This window comes from Chrysochloris asiatica, unplaced genomic scaffold (assembly GCF_000296735.1).
Source record: "Chrysochloris asiatica unplaced genomic scaffold, ChrAsi1.0 scaffold00001, whole genome shotgun sequence".
In the NCBI taxonomy this organism is placed as follows: domain Eukaryota; kingdom Metazoa; phylum Chordata; class Mammalia; order Afrosoricida; family Chrysochloridae; genus Chrysochloris; species Chrysochloris asiatica.
The window spans coordinates 54,434,623-54,441,010 of NW_006408519.1; positions in this window are offsets into that span (position 1 = coordinate 54,434,623).

Consider the following 6,388-nt stretch of genomic DNA (forward strand, 5'->3'; position numbering starts at 1 on the left):
TCGGAAACCCTGTACAGGGTTGCTATGGGTCGGAACCGACTCGACGGCACTTAACAACAACAACAATGTTAATATGCTATTCAATAAAGAAATGCAAATTAGAACATCAAATGGGAAAGCTTTAGTTAAATCAGTTTGCATTTGTCCTAATCATGGAAGACAGACATATTTGTCATAACACCCAAGTATGTATCGCTTTAAAGTACCTACTGCTGCTGATGTTCAATTGATTTTTGTATGTTGATTTTGTACCCTGTTATTTTCATTTTTCTGACTCAATGAGTTCTAATAATTTTCTTGATGAGATTTTCTATGTATAGGATCATGTTATTTGCAAATAGAGTTTTACTTCTTCTTTGCACTATGAATAACTTTTAATTTCTATTTCTTGCCTTGTTTCTCTGGCAAAATATTGAATAAGAATGGTGATAAAGGCATCTTGGTCTGATTCCTGTTCACAGATGGGATTTAAGTTTCTCTCCATTGAGAGTAATGTTGGATGCTGCATGGTTGTTGTGGTTGTGTACAATGGAGTCTGTAGTGGCCCATAGCTACCCTGTATAGTGTTCCCAATGCTGCAAATCTTTACAGGATCAGAAAGTCTAATCTTTCTTCCTTACAGTGGTTGGAGGATTAGAACTGCTGACCTTGCAGTTTGAGCACAACTCATAACCTACTATGCTACCAAAAGTCCTTGTTGGATTTTTATATATGCCCTTAATTATGTTGAAGAATTTCCTTTTTATTCTGATTTTGCTGAATGATTTTTATCAGGACTGGATGTTGGCTTTTGTCAAATGCCTTTTCTGCATCTATTGATATGGTCCTGTGGTTTATTTTATTTGTATGGTGGATTCCAGTGATTTTTTTTTCTATTAATGAACCTTCCTTGCATACCTTGCATGGATCTCACTTGGTCATGATGAGTTTTCTGTTTGTTTGTTTTTGATATGTTGTTGAATTCTATTGGCTAGGATATTGTTAAGAATTTTTGCATCTATTTTCATAAGGGATATTGGTGTGTGTATATATATATTAATTTTTTATTTTAATTTTTTTTCCATGACGTCTTTGTCTGGATTTAGCATGAGAGTTTTACTTACTCAATAAAATAATACTCAGAAATTTTTACACCATATTCTATGTTCTGGGATAGTTTGAGTAGGATGGGTGTCAGCTTTTCTTTGAATGTTTGGTAGAATTCACCAGTAAAGCCATCTGAGTCTGGATTTTGTTGTTGTTGGGAGTTTTTTTTTATTGACCTGATCAATTTCTTGTTTTGTTATAGTTCTGTTCAAGTTTTCTACTTCCTTCTGTTTTAGTTTAAATAGGTTGTATTTTTCTAAGAAATTATTCATTTCTTTTAGATTTCCAAATTTGTACAAGCCTTCATAGTACTGTCTTAATAGCCTTTTTTTTCCCCCTGTTGGTTCTATTGTGATGTCACTCATATAATTTCTATGCATGTTATTTACATGTTCTTCTTTTGTTAGATTTGTCAATCTTTTGATGATTTTATTAGTGCTTTCAAAGAACTAACTTGTAGTCTTTTTGATTCTTTCTGTTTTCTATATCATTTATTTCTGCTCTTATCTTTATTATTTCTTTTATTCTGGTGACTGTAGGCTTACTTTATAACTCTCTTTTTTAATTGTTGCAGATGTTGTGTTAATGTGTTGATTTTGGTTCTTTCCTCCTTTGGGTTGTTTTAGTTCTGCTTTTGCTGTGTCCCAAAGATTTTGGATTTTTGTTTGTGTTTTCATTTTCATTTGATTCTAGAAATAATCTTTATTTCATTTTTTAATTTGTTCTATTACCTAGTAGTTTTTAAGCAGGATGTTACTCAATTTCCATGTAATTGATTTTGTTTCCTTGATCTTCCTATTATTGATTTCTAATTTTATAGCATTGTGACCTGAAAAATTACTTTGTAATATTTGATGTTTTTATTAAGGCTTGTTTTGTGACCTACCATACAGTTTATTCTGGAGAATGCTCTGTCTGCACTGGAAAAAAAAAAAAAGTACTGTGCTATTGTTGGATTGAGTGTATTGCAGAATATTTTTGTTTAGTTGTTCCAAGTCTTTTTAAATTTTCTCTATAAATGTTCTGTCTTTCATTGAAACTGGTATATTAAAATTGGCTATAATTATTGCATAATTATCTAATAATTTCTTCAATCCTGTGAGTATGATTTGTATGTTTTAAGGATCTTTCTTTCAGAACATAGATATTTGTTATGGTTGTGTCTCCTGTTCAATTGACTCTTTAATCAAGATATAATGTCCTCTGTGTCTTACGCTTGTTCTTGCCATAAAGTCTATTTTATTAGAAATTAATATTGCCCCTCCTGCTTGTTTTTGATTGTTGTTGTTGTTAAGTATCATTGTGTTGGTTCTGACTCATACTGATCTTATGTAGCGTTCCGAAGGAACAACTGGTGGATTTGTACTATTGACCTTGCAGTTAGCAGTCCCATACTTATCCTATAGTACCATGTCAAGATTGTCATTAACTTGATATATTTTATCCATCCTTTAATTTTTAAACTATTTTTATCTTAGTGTATAAGGCATGTCTCTTGTAGGCAACATAATGAAGGATCCTGCTTCTTTGTTGTTGTTTTTTAATCCATTCTGCTACTTTCTGTCTCTTGATTCTTGATGTTTAGTCTGATTATCAATAAGTATGAAATGATTGCAGTCATTTCTCTGTGTGCTTTTTTTGAGTGTAGTGCTACTTGTTTCTTTGTTACACATAATTTTCTGTGGTGAGTTATCTGTGTTTGTGGGTTATCTTGTCAATTTTGTCATTGTTATTGTTTAATTTATTTTGTTTACTATGTATTTATGGGGGAGTGTGTTAGCTCCATATGGTAAACATTGGATTGCAAACCGCAAGGTTAAAGATTTGAGTCCACCAGCAGCTCCACAGGAGAAAAATGAGGCTTTCTGGTCCCACCGAAACCCTAAGCAGAGTAACTATGAGATGTAACCTATAGGATGGCATTTAACAACAACAAGAATGACATCTTTATAGTTTTCCTTTTTCTTGATTTGATGTGAAGTTCTTTAATTTTCTTTTAGGTTACCCTGTAATCTATTAATTTATCCCCCAGTTTAAAAAAGTCCATGTCTATGTGACGTTCTCACCATTTATAAGTTCAGAAACTCTTTTTGTATTGTAGTTGTCTTCATTATAAATTTATATCTCTGGTTCCCTATTTTCAGTCTTATAAGTTTGTTTTACTTTGGGTACTCCTTTATTTGGATTGAATTCTGGATGGCATTGCTATGTATATCAATCTAGGGTTGTTATCTGCTGTTGTTTCTTAGTCCAAAGGACTCCCTTTAGAATTTTTTTAAATAAAAATTTGATTGGTTATCACAAATTTTTTGAACTTAGGGTTATCAGAAAATGTTCTAATTTTCCCATTGTATTTGAGGGACAGTTTTTCTAGGTGTAATATTCATGTTTGGAAATTCTGTTCTTTAATAGGTTTGTATATGACTTTCCATTGCCTTCTTATATGAATGATTTTTGTCAGGAAATCAGAGTTCAATCTTACTGGCTCTCCCTTGTTGGTAAGTTTTCATTTTTTTCAAGCTGCTCTCAGGATTCATTCCTTGTCTTTGATTTTGGATACTTTGATTATGATGTGTGTTTCTGCAATTTTTCTTTTGGGGTCTATCATATTCAGAACTCATTCAGTTTCCTGAATGCTTATCTTCTCATCTTTCATAATGCTAGGGAAGTTTTCTTCCAACCAAGCTTTGACTATGTTTTCTGTGTTTGGTTTAAAAAAAAATTTTTTTTTAGGTTCATTTCCTGCTCTGGAATTTTGATTACCTGTAAGTTATCCCTCTTTATGATGTACCCACAAATCATTGGCTTTCTTCACATTATTTCATTCTTGTTTTGATTGTTCTTCTAGCTTACTTGTATTGAGAGATTTATATTAAAGTTCATATTAATCTTCTGGATTTCTGTTTTCAGTTTTTGTATTTTCTCCAATCCTTTATCTATTTTGTTTGTTTATTCTAGTGATATTTTCCTGAAATTTTCCTTGTTTCCCTCAACCTTTCTCTCAGTCATTTATTCTCTTGAATTCTTTTTTGCCTTAAAAATGTTTTCTAGCTCTTCCTCTTGATTGCTTGTTTGGGTCACTTTGTCTTAATTGTGTAAACAGAAATTTTCTGCTGCATTTGAGACATCGTGGTGTTGTTGTATTTGTGTTTAATTGATGATTGTATGTTTCTGTGTTCTTCAGCACTCATCAGGTGTTCCTTAGTGGTATGATTAGAAGAAGGAAGCAGCATTTGTGTTCATAATTTGTGCAGCTAAGTTTAGGATGAGTTTGGCTGCTATTGTTTGCTGTCATTGATCAGGTGTACAGCAGTTGGCACTGACTCTTTCCTATTAGATAGGGTTGTAGAGGGTATGGTTGTGTTTGATATGTAGGGCACAGTTGCTGTCCCCTGCAAAGTGAAGAAAGAAGAGAACATACACACAAAATAGAAGGAAAACAAACAAGCAAACAGCAGTGAAATAGTTGCAAAGAAAAGTAGGCAATAGTTAGAAAAAGGATACAAAAAGAAAAAAGAGGAAGTGTAGAAACAACAGGAGATAAGGACTATAATAAGAGTGGGAAAACGAAGAAAGAAAAAGAAATAAACACAATTAGGGAGAAGGATGAGTAAAAGAGAAAGAGACCAGAGAATAGTAAAGAAAGACCAAGATAATTTTTTTAAAAAGAAAGAAAGAAAAAAGACATTGTAGTTGGGAAAAAGAATGAGAAAAAAAAAGTAGGAAAATGATGTGGATATATAAAGTATAAAGAGCAAAAAGAGAAAGATGTGAGGCTAAAGAGTAAAAACAATTAAAGGAAAAAAAATAGGACAGGTGCCAGATCATAGAAGAGAAAATTTTGACATCTCCTGTTAGCCAGAGACCTGACGAGGTTGATGGGCAATGGATGAGAGACTAAGACACTCCTGGCCCTAGATGGAATTCCTATAGACCTAGACATTTTCTGTTCTGTGTATTCAATATGGCAGTACTGGAAGATCAGGATATTTCCATCCTAGAGAATAGCTAAGGATGAGAGGTCCTGCAAGTCCAGGACTAGTGAGGCCCAGCTCTGTAAGTCTGGAGCAGGCTACACCTGATTTCATATGACTGATTTGATATGATTCTGTCCACCCAGAAAGCAGGATTTTTGCTGGCAATATTAGTAGGTGGGGATTGGACATGCCTCTGGTCACCAGGGTAATGCTGGATACAAGGAAAACTTTCACAGTTTTCTCTCCACCAATAAGCAGTGTCTCTGTACCACCAACCACCATCTGCCTTCAAAGTCAAAGGTAAAAGTTTAAGGTAACTGTATCACACCTGGCTAACTGGCACAGATCACCTATCTATCATGTGTCTGTTCAGCTGCATTTCCTAGTTAGAGCTTGTCCAGAGTTGGCAGATTTGGAGCAGGGCTCACCTGAATCCAGGCACCAGCACTGGTGTGGATAGCTCCCCACTTACTTTCTTGGGGATCACAAATGTGCCACTCACTACCATTTGGCTTGGACCATCAGGAGACTGGGAGTTGCTGGGGTATACACAGATGGGGAACAAGAAAAAAAATTGCACTTTTATCTCCATGAGTCACTGGTGTGTTTCTACAATACCAACATACTGTCTTGGATCTGAAGTTGCTCACAATAGTGTAAGGTGGTCCCATCATGTCTGATTGTTTCCCACAGGTCACTAATCTGTCTCTTGTTTTTTTCTGAGCCTGTTCAACTTCATCTACTAATAAGCTATCCTCTGTATCATTTTGTTTGGTTTTCCACATCTTTATTAGAGTGGATCTATCATGGAGGGCGGCGGTTAAACAATGTGCGAGAACTGTGCAGACTTAGTGGAGGTGTTAAATGAAACCCAGACAACGGAGCGGCGGGGGGAGAGGTGTCTGGAGACCAACCAGGTCAATGGGGAGACGCTGTGTAGCGGGAAGAGACAGCAGGGGCTGGCCAGGCTGTCCTACTTACCCCACTAGCCTAACCGTTGGATCCTGGCTTTGAGGCGGGTCGACCAACTTAGAGACCCACAAGCGCAGCCCAAAGCATCTCACTAAAACCCAGTCACCCCTGCTGAGCTTCGAAATCCCACCTTTGAGCCGAACTTAAGGGCCCTAGTACAAGGAGATTCCTATTTAGCAGCAACCACGCAACCGCCACTCATCTGTCATGCTGTGGTGGTTTGAATTGCTGTGATTCTGAGGGCTATGCCACCGGTATTTTAAATAACCAGCAGGGTCACCCATGGTGGTCAGGTTTCAGATGAGCTTCCAAACAAAGACAGACTAGGAAGAAAGAGTGACAAACTACTTCCG